We start from the raw sequence: 16,216 nt of genomic DNA, 5'->3' as shown, positions 1-16,216 counted from the left end.
ATCCCCTGTGCTTGCCTCAGTTATTATTCCTGAAACACTACATTTTATTTTTCAGCTTGAATGTCCCCTTTCTCTTCTGTAAGATCTTTGAGGGCAAAGAGTGTCATAATTATTATTTCTCCTCCAGCCACTGGTCTGTGCTTGGCGCATAATAGGAACTCCTACAATGATTTCTAAGTGACTGAAAGTGAAGGTGACAACCTAAATTGTGAAGGATGTATCCTCATTTTTCAAGAAGAAAACTGAGCAGTGACAATAAGAGAACCTTACAAAGAGGAAGCAGAATGAACCAAAAAATGTATATGTGAAAGTTGTGATATTTTTAAGGAAATGTGCTTGAGTGCACAGTAAAATGGGAGCAGTTTTAGAGGAAGAGACTGAGAAGATGTAATGAGGGAGATTGTGAAGGATTCTGTGTCTCATGCCAAGGAGTTTGTACTTTATCCTGGAAAAAAATCATCAAATATTTTTAACTTTTTAAAAAATTTTCCTAAGTTAGTGAGGTGTTACATCATAACAGGATCAGATCTTGATATGAGAAAAGTATCTCTGAAATCAGTGTAGATGATGAAAGATTGACAGGGGGAGGCCATTTCAGTAATCCAGGTAAAAGATTGATGGGAAATTAGTTAGGAGTGTGTTGGTGGCAATGGTAGGGTCCGAGAAGTGTTTTGAAGAGACATGGCGTTGGCTGAACTGATACAGGGAAAAGAGCAGAACTGCCTCTAAGGTTTCTATATTGATTAACTACTTGGATGATTATGACATAATTTCTCATCATGACGAAGAGATGAATTTTAAATGGATGCCTTGTTTTAGACATGTTAATTCTTAGTAGAATGTTGTTCCCACCAAAGATGGAGACCTATTTATGCAAGTTGGTGACTTTAATATAATTCAGTTCTTCAGACATGATGCCAGTATGATTTGGGAAGAATACTATAAAGTCATGGGTGTGACAGTGTAATAATCTACTCCAAAAGTTAGTGGCTTAAAACAGGAAACATTTTTATAGTTCTCAGAGTTGGTTGTATCGCATATGTGCCGACTTGACTGAGGCTGGATGTTTAGTAGCTAGCAGGCTGGTTGGATTTTCAGGGGAGGAAACTTATTCACATGTTTGGTAGTCACCTTGATGTCAGAAGGTATGAATTCTCTAACATACAATACATATCAGATTGTTTCAGATACTTTGCCATTTTATTCTGTTCTTACCTCAAATATTTTGGATTACTTGGTACCTTTTTTTTTTAACAGTGATTGTGCTTTGAATATTTGAGATAGTGAACTAATTATTGGTAACTTTGGAATTGTTTTTAAACCTCTATTTTTAAAAATAATTATATAATTATTTTTCAAAAAGTATATGTTACATTTTCATTTCTTTTTCATCCCCTTAAGTTCTATATGTAGCTTATGAATCATTTTGGTTTTAATCCACATGTCACCATACTACCTCCTTTCTATTCTCTTGATTTCTTTCACTTTTGCACTCACTTTTTAGGGAAAAAATATTTTGTGAAATTGATGCATTTGTTTGTCAAAATGTATTTCTTTTTTGGTATTGTGTATTTTAATTGTGACCAACATGCTCTTAGTAACCATATGGAAATTGAACTAACAAGTTACCAAATAACCTTGAATAAAATGTTGAAATCTATATTTCAAAATAGCTGAAGTATATAAATTCAGTGGTACCTACCCCCGATGAGTAAATTTGAGAGATTCTGTTGTTTAATGTGATCATACGTGGCATTTGGTCACATAATTTATGACTGTGATAACTTTATATGCATTCTTCAACTTATAGATTTTATTACTGAATAGGAGTGTAAATTCCAATAGTTTACTAGTGCATTAATGTCACAATACATTAGAAGGTAATTAACCAGAGCTGCCACTATAAATAGAAAAAATAGTCACAACCCTCACTATAAACTACTTAATAAAAATAAGATCCTGAGTCAGCATTCACCATTATAGTAATTTTTCTTCCCATACGTCTCATTAATCAGGACATTAAAAAAAAATAGTTTCATCTAGAAGTACTATTATTTTTAAACCTTTCATTATTAAAACAAGTTTGTTACAATTTTGTACTTAATTTAATGGGATTATTATATATTTCTGTATGCAAATAAGTTCTCTATGCTTTTCAGACATATTTCCCAATTTTGTGTGTTATAAATGAAATGAAAGTCTACTTTGTTAATTTTGTAGCAGATTTGTAAATCAGCGCAGTGGAATTCTTAGCAGGGCTCATTAGAAGTTGCAGTTCTGAAGGACATGTGTCCTCACCAAGGATCCTCTGTCCCTAACCTTTAGTTTGCTTCCTAACGACTCACAAAATACTCTACCCCAAAATCATGTCTGTATTACAGACAGAAGCACTCAACGAAGGTGTTTGGGTGGGAATTTATTTTGGAAGCTGAATTAGAATCCTAAGCAGAGGTGAATATTGAGACTCAAATATACCAGTTGAGGCACACTCTTCAGTTGAAACTCTGTTGTTTTATATTTGGTTTGTTTTTGTTTCATTGCTTTTCTATGCAATTTGTTGACAGCCTTAGCAGTTAATGATAGAACCCTACCCATGAATTCTTCACAACATCACTAGCAATTCAGTTTAGATAAGTTCCTGTCAATAACCAAGAAAAGACATTAACTTCTGAAAAATATCCTCCATTTTATTACTAAGGATGATATTTTGAATATTTTGCTACATAAAAGTTTGCCAGTTACCAGATACATTCCGCCTTCTAATATGGTAAACCACTAGTAATAAAGCTGGCGAAAACAGTACTGTATTTATTCTGTATAGTAATGTGTATAGTCTTCCTTTAGGTAGGATTTTATGTTTGATCAGAAGTCTAACACTAAACACTAATTTATATAGTTGCTAATTGTTGACAGTTACAATTTATACTCTGAAAAAAATCTAAAATATTTGGGCACATTTGGAAAACTGTGTCTATTTTTTAAACGTTTTTTCTATAATAAAATGAGTAATATAAACATGGTTCCATTGGCAGATAATCAATGAACTAGAATAATGCCAGGCATTAAGTTTCATGTGCAAACTAAATTACATTCAGCACATCCACACACTGACGATATTTTTTTAAGTTCAGAATAAACAGATGGTCCTGCCTGGTGCATATATATTAAAAATAGGCTATAGCCAAAGATTCAGCATCACAAACTTGAGACCTTAACAAACGATATTATTTAGTGAAATATAAAAGCATTTGATGTTGATTAAAATAAAATAGGAACAGGACATCTGGCATTCTTATTGAGGAGTCTCCAGGCTTGTCCTTTAAAGTGCTGTGATGGTGTTTTTCTAACTTACCTGGTTAGCAGATATTACGTAGTAGAACATAATTTCCTAGCTTTATTCACCCTTAACCCAAGGGAATAAAAATTAAACTTGCATATAACAGAGTACTTTGACCATGTTAAGTAAACACCCTTTTCCTACACTTGCAAATGCCAAGCATTTTTTTTGCTGTGTTTAAGTACACTGTGAACACCTACAAGATAGAGGCAGAGAGTATAGCTTGTTATTATTAATGGTAAACACCACTCCCATTCATTAAGTATGTATCTTGTGTCAGACACAGGAAAAAATATTTTATACATATTGCCTCGCTTAGTCTTACAAGGATCCTATCACATTTTTCATTCAGACTTCTTGTTCATCATCATTCTATTTCTAGTATCAAGCATAGTACTATCATACTATGAAGTAATACTTGAATTTGGGTTGAATTTAATTGAAGTTAAATTCTAAACTTGATGGTAAAGTGTACTTTTTATTCAATATTGTTAGGAATAAGTAGGAGGGTTTTGTAAATTGTAACATACTTTCCAAATATAAGTTATTGTTGAAAAGCCAACATTTATCATTTGAAATAATTTAGCACACTCCTTCAGGCCCCTTGTGGAAAATAATTCATGTGTTGAGAATAATTATTCCAGAGAGTAGTGTGATCTAGTAGTTTATCACATTAGGTTCCTAGTCAACTTGTCTTGGCATTCTCTCAGTGAGCCTGAATGAGGAGAAGGGAGCTTGTTTGAATTCTCTTTCCCATTGGCTGATGGAATGATAGTCCTAGTAGTTGAAGGGTATTAAGTAGAAGCTTGATAGTGTTGTGATCTGAACATTCTCCTTCAGGTTCAGTGTGCCTACTGGTGAATCCAGTGATAATGATCCTTGATTTGAATATGACGATTCCTCCATTGGAGCTGTTGTTCAAGGCAAGGGAAAGTCTCTGGGATTAAGATATCTCTAAGAAGCTATGACCAGAGTTCAGTTCTCTGAACTTCACAACTCCCCACACCTCCCAACCACTCCCAGCTTTCTGTGCCCCCTCCTAAGTTTGCTCAATGGCCCAGCTCTCCTAAGACTGCTACCACAGGTTCCAGTACTTACTTCTCTTTGTCTTATTTTGATTTGTCTCATTCAGGTCAATGAGAGTAGAGCTGCTTTATCTTGTTGAGGGAGAAAATATTTAGTATTTTCTGAATGTCACAACTTTACGGTGAGGTATTGCTAGTCAATAATAATAATAATAACAATAATAATAAGAGCTAACATTGATTATGCAAATTAACCTTAAGTCCGATGTTCAAACTAAAAATTATCCATATGATCCCCTCTCTCCCAATTCCCAAAGAGAGCCGAACATACTATTCCTCAGAATATTACAATAGATACCACCTTTTTGAGTTGACATTGTATGAACACTTAATATTTATACTTAACATTTATGCCAAGCTCTATTCTAAGCACTTGACATGGATTATTATTTCACTGATTTCCCGAATACCATGAATCAGGTAGTATTATTATTGCAACTTTGTGAATGAAAAACTGAGACAGAGAGTTTTCTTTAACTTCATAAAGGTCAGACAAGTATTAAGTGTTGGAGCCAGGATTCAAACCTAGGCATCTGTAAAATCTGGTGTGGCAGTTTTTCATTTATACAAAAGGAACTGTGACTTAATTTCTAAAACTACATACTATAGCAAGTATTTAGTAATGAAACGTATTGTCAACAAGCAATGAGAGATCTGACCATCCATAGTAAAGTATTTTTTTGAAAAATTCTCACCATTTCCATTATTCATCTCTAGAACACAATATAAGTAGTTTGAACACTTATGTACTATTTACTACCCAGTGACAAATAAATTTTTTGTGTCTGTTGTCTTTTTCTATAAAATAGAATATCTTTGTTCTACTGCCACTCTGTTACTTTTTACTCTTTTCATAAAATGTCTCCCTGTTTCCCTCAAAAGAGGTATCTAATACTGTGTTTTTCAGTATTCTCTCCCCAAAATGGTTATTTATGTAATCACCAGAAAATAATTTTTTACCTGTATACTCAAAATAATTCATTGAATACCAGGAGCATACAGCAGGCCGATAGTTGTATTAACTGCCACCACTAGAGCCTGGGATGGGGTGAAGAAGGGGTCGGCTTGACCTCCAAATATAGCAGTCACCTGCATCCCTACCTGCTGAATACTCACAGCTAAAAGGTTCCAATTTTTTGCTGTACCCACACAACACACGCATACACACACACACACACACACACACACACACACACACACTACTCAGGAGTATCTTCTTTAATATAACAATTCTTACTTGACAATAGGTTTAGAAGATAGGTATGATAAAGATAAAATGTATGGTAAATCCTTAAAATGTAAAATATCTTTTACTTTTAGAGTCAATTGCCTGAGATTAGATAAGATCTCTTTTCTCCAGATTCATCTTTTGTATCTGGATGGTAGGGATTGAGACTATTACAGATACAACCAATGTATCATGAGAAATGAGGAGGGTGAGGATCTTGATTTTTAGTTCTAAAAGGCATATTTTTCAGTATGGGAAACATTACTTTGGGTATTATTCATCACATAACACCCCAAACAGCATTGCCTTCACAGTAAGAGACATTTGGCTCCCCCAATGCTAAGAAACACTTTTCTCTTTGTTAGTTATAGCTCTGGGTCCAGCAATTATTTCCAGTTCTTAAGAATTCAGCAAAAAACAATTTCCCTAACTGGAGCAGATAGTCCTGTTAAGTTTAGTATCAGAGTCTCCTGGGTGGAAAAACATGGAAGTATGCAGCTTCAACTCTAATCCTCAGATTTCATCCTGATAACCTTAATTTGCTAAGTATATGATCTTGGACAAACCCAATAGCCACAGCAACAATCTCTCTTCCAAGATTTTTTAAGTATCAAATATAAAATATGATACTATATGTGAAAGTGTTTCATACCCTATAGAATGCTATACAAATATTGTTTAATATAATTTAGCAGCAATACTTTATTGCTCTAATCTAAAACTCATTATAGCTCATATAGATGAAGGAAATAAGTCCTCAAGGGAGTCTGAATGTGTTTTTTTGTTTGTTTGTTTGTTTGTTTTTGCGGTACGCGGGCCTCTCATTGTTGTGGCCTCTCCCGTTGCGGAGCACAGGCTCCAGACGCAGAGGCTCAGCGGCCATGGCTCACGGGCCTAGCCACTCCGCGGCATGTGGGATCTTCCCGTACCGGGACACGAACCCGTGTCCCCTGCATCGGCAGGCAGACCCTCAACCACTGCGCCACCAGGGAAGCCCGAAGTCTGAGTGTTCTTATCCTCCTTAAATCCTATTAGGTTAATTATGATACAGTTTCATATTAAAAATAACCATATTTTTCCTGTGAATGTCTATACATTTTATTTTTTTAAATTATTTATTTATTTATTTTTGGCTGCGTTGGGTTTTCATTGCTGCATGCAGACTTTCTCTAGTTGCGCTCTAGTTGCGAGCGGGGGCTGCCCTTCGCTGCGGTATGTATGCTTCTCATTGCAGTGGCTTCTCTTGTTGCTGAGCACCGTCTCTAGGCATGCGGGCCTCAGTAGTTGTGGCATGCGGGCTCAGTAATTGTAGCACACGGGCTTAGTTGCTTTGCGGCATGTGCGATCTTCCCAGACCAGGGTTCGAACCTGTGTCCCCTGCATTGGCAGGAGGATTCTTAACTGCTGTGCCACCAGGGAAGTCCTGAATGTCTATACATTTAAAATCTCAAACATGTATCAGACAATAAAGCTATACATCATCTTTTCTTTGTGCTCTCCTGGAAGACTAACTTACATTCATTGTTCAGTGTTCTATGCAGCTGCATCTTATGCATGGGTTAGATTTTGAAGTTAGGGGGTAAGAACAAAAAAACAAAACATAAAACCCACTTTGAAAAATGCTCAAAATTGTCTATAAAATATGGTTTATCCAACAGTGAGTTATTCCTCAATATCAGAAAATGTGAATAAAAAATACCTCAAATCTCTCTTGGGAATGGAGTTCCTTGTATGATGAGTGCTGTGGAGAGACACAGAGCCGAGGGAACATATCTCTGCTTCTCCAGTCACTCTGGACCTTGCACTCCTTGAGTAAAATGGCAAATGGAATCTTCCCTCAAATCCTTTTTTAGTGAATATAGTTGAATTTAAGTCAAATTAATTTTGATGTGACTCTACTATAGTGAATGCCTTCTATGTGCCAAGCACTCTACAGGGGACAGGCAATACAGTGATGTACAGGAGAGAAGAGCTGGACCTTACCTAGCAGTGGAGGAGGTAAACAATAGATCAAATACAGATTAAACAAGCAAGGTTATGCATAGGTTATAGTTAGAGCTATAAAGGAGATATATATGGTGGATGGTCAACCAAAACCATTCTAGGTTGACTATTGAGCTGAACTGTGAAGAATGAAAGTGAGTTAGTCATGATTAAGGTTGAAAGATAGTGTAATCAAAGGCCCTGAAATAGAAAAGTCATGGTATGTTAATCCATTTGTTCACTAAGCAGATACTGATTAGGGCCTCACATGTGCCAGGCATTGACGGAACTGCAGTTTATAAGTCTGCCAAGACTTCAGTTCTCATGAAACATACACTCTAGACAGTTAGAGAAATAATAAATGAACAGAAAAATTAACAAATAAGTAGACATGATAATTTCTGGAACATAATGAGAGGGGGGACTGGGGATACAAGCAGAGTATTTAGGCAAGACTCAGATCATGAAGGGCCTTTTCAAGGAAAAACCAGAGCTGGACAGTAAAGGGATTAAAAAAAAGTTTTGTTTTGTTTTCCCCAGAGCTATTCAGTAGAGGAATAAAGACCCTGGGATAGAAGGGACATCAACTCCAAATACAGCACAAACAAGTGGGAACTTATAGCCAAGGAACAGGGTTGGGGGGCGGTGGTCACTGGATGAAAAATTACTGAGAGGAAACATCACAGGTGAGGGGGATTCTGGAACCACCTTAATAGGATTCTTGCTGAAGACAGGCCAGGGTGATAGGACATCACCCTGGCCTGTCTTCAGCCAGGGGATGGTGGAGGATGAGAACCTGATCAGATATGGAAGGTGATCAGATATTGAGGGTGGGAGTTCTGACTAAACTGACTTAGCAGGGTCCTTGCTAAAACTGTATTGTACAAGGGAGTGCACAGATAGACTTAGAAGAAGGTTCAGGAGTCTAATTAAAGTTTGATCTAGCAGAGAATCGTCAGCCTTGTAGGCCATGAAAGGAGTTTGGCTTTTATTTTAAGATCTGTGAGGATCCCTGAGGAATTTTTACACAGAATACTGCATAATCTGATTTTGATTTTAAAAAGATGACTCTAGCTATAGGGTGGAATATGTCATAGAAAGAGGTAAATCCAATCATACTGGGTGTGGCCTTTATTTAAATTTCATTTAGAGAATTGCCTTCTGCCACTTAAATTTTTTGAAGATTTTCTTTCCTTCTTTTCACTCCATTTTCCACATTACTGGCCTTTGGGTAATGTGAGACTTCTCTGATCCAGAAGTAGCAGAAAAATCTGGAAACTGTCTGTGGGATTAAGTGCTGAGCCCTTTAGAAGTAGGACCTGAGGGAACACATCCCTGGATTCCAACAAATGCCTGGGGGTTACAGTCCCTGGAGGGAGGAAGGGCATTAAAGTGCTAGCGGATAACCCATGAAAACACTGCATTTGCTGAGCCCAGGCTGGGTACACTGAATATTGACCCTGTTAAAGCAACAATAGTCTCAGTCAGTTGACTGGGTGACTGCTAGCCTGTTAACCTATTGGTCAGTTTGGTCTGCATTGCCTCTGAAACTGGGAAAGGCTTCATTGTCTACAATTGGTATGATGTGAAATGGGAAAAAAGAAGCTGGCAAAGGGTTTGTAGCTGAGATTATAGCAGATCTTTGTATACTAAACCTAGCAATTCAATGTATCCTATAGAAACCACAAAGGACTTTGGATATAGAAGGCATTAATACCACTATTTTGCATAGAAATGTTGACTACTCTGTTTAGGATGGATTAGGAATAAAGAAAATTAGTAGGTTATTTAAGAAAGGATTCTTAGGAGTACAAATTTGAAGACAGTAGCAATGGGAATACAAAAGACGTGATGGACTCACAGACATTCATATATGCAATTAAAGCATAAGAGGACATGGTGATTGGTTGGATATACTGGAGAGGAAAAAGTAAATAATTCCTTGATTTCTAATTTAGATAATTTGGATAAATATTTATACCGTCCTGGAAGACAAGGGAAATCCATGTTCAAACTAAAGATCACCCATTATTTATTTTTTGAAAATACATGTAACATGAAATATGATTGGAACTCATTTCCTTTCAGTCTATGGGAGATATGAAAAATAATTTCAGGGGTGTCTGAGACCTTTAGCCTTTTAGAAGTAATTGAATTGGCCCTTTGGTCACCAGGTGGTTAGTTATCCCGAGATGTAATTTATTTAGTAGACTATGACTAGTGGATTTATGTGATACTGAGTCTGATAAAGCTCTTTCCTGGAACCTGAAAGGCATGCCTGCCAGACCTTATTTAGGTTTTAATGAATGAATAAATGAAGGCAAGGCTATAGAGTGAAAACCACCTCTGGTCACCAAATGGTCCATGCCTTTCCTTTGTTTCACTCTTTTGAACAATTGTACTTCTTCATTTCAAATGCGTGTGTTCATTTGAGAGGGGCACCTCAGGGCATACTTGTTTTTTTGTTAGATAAAACCATTCTTGAAGATGGAACATAGAATGTACAGGCTGCACTGCAAGCACATAAAACCTGGAATACCAGATGGAAAATGTCTTAGCCTTGTACTTCTGATTTCTTAAAGTTAAAAAATGGGGGGTATGAACATTCAAATTTTGCTTCTGTTTTCCCTGTTATATAAAAACATGATGTTGCTATCTTATAGAACATGGGTTTTCAGAAGCAAATCCTCAGAATTTTTAACCCCCCCCCAAAAAAATGTGGTTTTATTGTTCTTTATAAAAATCTATCCAGCTAAAATATTTTCTGATAAGTTTAAATGCATATGGATTAATGCTCTGGAGAATTTCTTAATGGAGTACTTCATTTTGCACCTTACTGAAATGTGTAATTTGAAAACATTTGTGACATTTGCCATCCCCCACCTGGCACCAGCAGCTGCTGGAACCTGGACCATTTCTGATGGCCTACACTCAGGCAGCAGTAATCTAAGGCAAATGACACATTAAAAGCCACCTCCCCACCCCTTCTTCTGTTAAACGTATCTAAGGTAAAAGAAAGAGGATAATATTTTATTTAAGCTCCAGCTATTTTCCTTTTTCTCCTCTTCTCTTTCCATTCCTATTACTCTAAAACTATGACGAGTGGTCATGCTCTTAACATTCAAATATTTATAGGAAGAAGATTTGTCTTGAATGAGCAGATAGACCAGTTCTAAGACAAGCTGCTGTATTAATAAACATGTGTGGTGCTTTATCAGCAAAGGAGCCAATTTTGACATTTCTTCTGGATGATTTGTATAACCTATCACTATCACACCTGGTGCAGGGACAATAAATGGGCACTTAATAGTCAAGCAGTGTGTGAACACCTTCCATTATAGCTTCATTATGTCAGATATAATCATCTATTACTGAATGTCAGACATTTAATTTATGATCAGCTGCCCTACAGAATTAGTGGCCATACAAATGAATGGTCCATTCATGTCACTTTTACTGTAAATTTCCTTCTTCCGATACCAGCCCCTTTTTTAAATACATAGAATTAATTTGATATCCTTTTGGGATTTCAAAATATAAGATGTTTGGTTTATATTTATGAAATTTGAGAAGATAAGTATGAATCACATGTGATATAAAATTCCATGTGTTAATGCACATATCTATTTAAAACAGTAGTACAATTCTTTAGTTTCCTTTACTTATGAACTTTGATTTTGGTAAAGAAGTGACAATGCTCTTAGGAAAAAACAAGTTTCCCTAGAAATCTGCAAAGATACAACAATGTGCATATAGTTAGCAATACTTTACTGTACATCTAAATGTTCATTGAGAGTAAATTTCATCTATGTATTTTTTGCCATAATAATAATTCCATTGGACCATAATCAACTGTGGCACTGCCAAAAGGTATGTACAAGACAGACAGTAAAAAGAGAATCTTAGGTTTGTGAGAGAAAAGCTGAGGGAAATAAGAGAGCCAGGAAACTAGCAATTTGTAGTTTTTCAGAATTAATGTTCCTACAGGCATCTTTAGAACCCTCCGGCCCTTTTCTTTGGACTTAAGTAAACACAGCCAGAACTACACCATGTCTATTTTCAAGATCACTATTAGAGAGAGCTTCAGTTCTTATGAAGACTCCAGACTGAAATTACTATCTATGAAAAAGTTGTTTCAGAGATGTCTCAACTGCTGTCTAATAAGGACCTTAGGACTGGGGCGATGGTAGGATCCACTACATGGGAAAAGAACTCTCAAAGACTGTTAAACAATCGATGCAACTATTGGACCTTCCAGCTTAGAAAGAAAATGAATAGTACAGACAGGAAAATATTAACAAACTGATAATAAAATTGGATGGCATGAGGATGAATCTACATTAGTACCAACACCATATTACAATTGCCTTTGGCTGTTTGAAAGGCCAGAGCTGCCAAAAAGAAGGTTCCACCTGTATATTATTGACCTGCTTGTCTTCTACCCAGTTCTAGCTTTCAGTGTGATGAGTGGCAGCACTCACACAGGAAACCAGGTGGCAGAAGATTATGAACTTCTTCATTAGAGTTATAAACTTAAACCATGCATTTTGGAAGGGATGTCTGACATAACTGAAAAATGTCATCAAGGATGAATAAGAGGAAGATGCTGGGTGGGGGATATATAATTCTAATATCCTAAAGAAACAAAAAGCTCTGGTAGTGTGAATGAATACAATTGCAAAACCTCACTACACTGACAGATTTCTAATTGGCATGGACAAAGCTGCCTTTTATTTCTATTTTCTGTAGACAGCAATGGTCAACAGACATATTAGTCCATAGAATATTCCATTGACTCAAATGTCTGGAAGGCTCATAAAGGGACCCGGGTTGTAGAAGATGATCCTTTAACAACCAACCCAAATAATGTTGTTAAGGTTTATTTGATGAAAACTCATGCTAAGGTGACTTGGAGTGATTCTGGCTGAGACTCTTCAGCGATGCAAGCTCCCCAAATGAACTGATTAAGACTGCTGTCTTTTACAGATCGGAACCCTTGGGCAAGTGTAACCAGAATCAAGGGGAAGTTGGCATCAAGGCTTAAGTTGGCTGGCAAAAAAATTCCAAAACCTTCATAGTAAGCTTCACATAAGAGAGCCCTCACCCAGTCCAAGCATTAGACAGATGACTAGACCTCAGTGCCTATTCTAAACCACCAGACTGATACTTGGCAGGGACCTCTGTTCATTTACTTTCCTTTCCCCATCGTCTTTTATGTATTTTTCTCACAGCTTCATTGCGGGCCTCCCTCCGCTGAATCAAGGGGAAGTTGGCATCAAGGCTTAAGTTGGCTGGCAAAAAAATTCCAAAACCTTCATAGTAAGCTTCACATAAGAGAGCCCTCACCCAGTCCAAGCATTAGACAGATGACTAGACCTCAGTGCCTATTCTAAACCACCAGACTGATACTTGGCAGGGACCTCTGTTCATTTACTTTCCTTTCCCCATCGTCTTATATGTATTTTTCTCACAGCTTCATTGGGTCTGCTGTATCAAAAATTTACATCATCTGGAACCATATTGGAAAACCTGGTTTTATAATCACTTGACTGGTCCAGAATCATTGTTTTTCTCACCTTTCTAACCATCATGTTTACGTAGAGCCATGTTTATTTCCTGCTGTGTCTTCAGGCAGGATCTTCAGTTGTTTTTGTGTGCAAAATGAAACATTACCATCTGGAAATTAAAAGAAAAAAATGCACTTATTTGAATTTGTATCCTCAGACTCATTTTATTTTTGCTGGTTATGCCAAGACTGAATAGAGAATAGACGCATATATCATGATGTATAAGTGGTAGGAAAAATATGAAATTTCATGTAAAATAACTAGCATAATTCTTGCAAGGGCACTTGGCTCATACTACATTTTTTTAAAAATGTGCATAGGTGAATACTTTGCCTTTTTGTTTCCAGCTATAATTACAATCTGTAAAATCCGTATTAGTAACTTTAGTCCTCATACATACTGAAATTGGGCTTAACTGCTAATGCACCAAGCAAATTCAAGAATATATATGAACAAATATTTTAAATGTTTAACAGGTAAAGAGAAAATGTTAATAAAAGTGAAAATATTTTTTAAAAATTTTAATGAAATAACACATGGTAGAAAATAGCATAACAGTAATTTGTAATAGCAACATGGAGGAAGCCTGTGATCTAATTATAATTTTTTCAACGTGTGTACAATCACAATGAAAAGACTATAACTAATATTTACAATTGTTACCTTGAACACGAATCATTCGATAAACGTTTATGGAATATAACAGAAAACTTTAAGATATATCATCTATTTTAGGCTATAGAGCAGCAAAATGTAAATTGCTTTCAGTCAGCAAGAAATGGAATAATTCCAAAATGTAAGCAGCTCCCTTTCCCTCTTGGGTATAATTAGAACCATTATTAAATCAGATCCATTAAACTGATGGGAATTTGAGAACAATAATTTGATTTATTTGCATAAATTGATTGAAGAATACCTAGCCTAAAGAAAAATGACATAATTTTTTGAGAATTCACACTTACTTATTTTATTCCCTTTTTATGTTTCAAATAGGCTGTGGCTTAATCTCTTTTCATTTTCTAAACTAGAAAAACTACTCATTATGTTAAAGCTTCAAAATTCTATGTTCTCTGAGAAAAAATATATAACTAGGTTCCTATCAAACTATGTAAACTCACTATTGTCTGTACTATTGAATAATATTTGCGATGCAAATAAGTGAAACCTTGGAGTCATATAGTTGTAAAAGCCAAGTGGAAACAATTTAAGTGCATTGTTTCTTGTATAAAATCCACTAGAGTTCTTTCTTTCTTTCTTTTTGTATTCTATGATTTAGAATAGACAGTGTTAGATAATTGATATGAAATGTGATAGTCATGCGTTCATTTTACCAGTCAAATCTGGATGTGTGATATTCAGGACATTATGCATTTCTGAAACTATATGAATCTGAAGTACCCATAATTTCAAATCAAGAGACATGTAAAACCCAAATGTCTTCCTTATGCTAATATTTTTCCTTGAATAAAAATATTATTCATGAATGCTTATTATAGTACTTATTAACATTTCATTTTTAAATGACTGTATTTATCATGAAACAAATTTACTTTGGGGGAAGTTTTTGATGTGTTCTCAATTAAGAAAAAAATTAGTAAGTGATTTCTATTTATTCTGTCATGTGAAATCTTTGCCTTTAAAACACGTGATTTAAAATATGACTTTTACTCAGCTTCTATCCAACTGTAACCATAGCAGTAATACTGAATAACAGAAGAAAAATTGAAATCTAAGACTTAGGAAATATCTTTAGAAATGCTATTAGCAAACAAAATAAGAACAAGAAAGGTCACCACTGACTGAATGGCAGTTTTAAGCCTCATACACTATTTGGTACTTCACGTAGGTTATTTCTAATTCTTACGAAAACTTGGGAAGGTAGGTCTCTTTATCCTCATTATAAAAATAAGAAGCTGAGGCTTAGAGAAGATGAGGTAACTCATCCAGGGTTGTACAGCTATTAAGTGCTAGAGCTGGGACTCTGGAAAATATTCCAAACATTAACCTCATTTTTATAGTCAGTGACAGATATGATAAAAGTAGCAAAATACTAGTATCTCTTATGAAACAACTTAAAAAAAAAATCATGGTAGCATTCTAGGAAGAAAAGATCACACACTATTACCAGTTAATAGTTATCTCCCAGGGGTGAAGGTTGAGAGGATGGTATTGCATTATGGTTTTAAAGTGAAATGAACTGGATTGAATTCCATTTGTCACGATATACTATATGCAGTTAGGAGTAAGGTTTAGAACTGTGTTGTTTGTTGTTGTTGATAAAATTTGCTTGTTTCTCATCAAATCCTCATCATCCTGGGTCACATTACTCAGATCCCAAGCTGTAGTTAAATGTACACAACATTGTGATGATATCAGTAATAATTACACTTGCCGGATTCTGTCACAGGGGAAAGAGGAAGAAATGTGTTCATAAACTACTTTGACCATCTCATTATATATAAAGATAAATATCAGGTTTAAACTCGAGAAATCTTGTGAACAGATTCTGAAAAATGCAGAGCTATTTTATTTTTTTAATTTTTAAATTTTTTTTAACATCTTTAATCTCGCTGTGCTATGCGGCTGCTTCCCACTAGCTATTTTATATTTGGTAGTGTATATATGTCCATGCCACTCTCTCACTTCGTCACAGGTTACCCTTTCCCCTCCCCATATCCTCAAGTCCATGCCCTAGTAGGTCTGTGTCTTATTCCCGTCCCACCCCTAGTCTCTTCATGACATTTTTTTCCTTAGATTCCATATATATGTGTTAGCATACGGTATTTGTTTTTCTCCTTCTGACTTACTTCACTCTGTATGACAGACTCCAGGTCTATCCACCTCATTACAAATAACTCAGTTTCATTTCTTTTTATGGCTGAGTAATATTCCATTGTATATATGTGCCACATCTTCTTTATCCATTCATCTGTTGATGGACACTTAGGTTGCTTCCATGTCCTGCCTATTGTAAATAGAGCTGCAATGAACAGATGAATGGATAAAGAAGATGTGG

General features: G+C 35.8%; 1 protein-coding gene across 1 annotated transcript in view; it reads left to right on the top strand.

Moving 5' to 3' along the window:
• The window catches only part of LOC129392264 (adhesion G protein-coupled receptor L3-like), a 337,154-nt gene that overhangs the window by 233,292 nt on the left and 87,646 nt on the right, over positions 1-16,216 (top strand). The window lies entirely within an intron of this gene.

This window comes from Physeter macrocephalus, chromosome 7 (genome assembly GCF_002837175.3).
Source record: "Physeter macrocephalus isolate SW-GA chromosome 7, ASM283717v5, whole genome shotgun sequence".
NCBI lineage: Eukaryota > Metazoa > Chordata > Mammalia > Artiodactyla > Physeteridae > Physeter > Physeter macrocephalus.
Note: the sequence above shows the minus strand (reverse complement) of the source record. Positions and strands in the feature narration are given on the sequence as shown.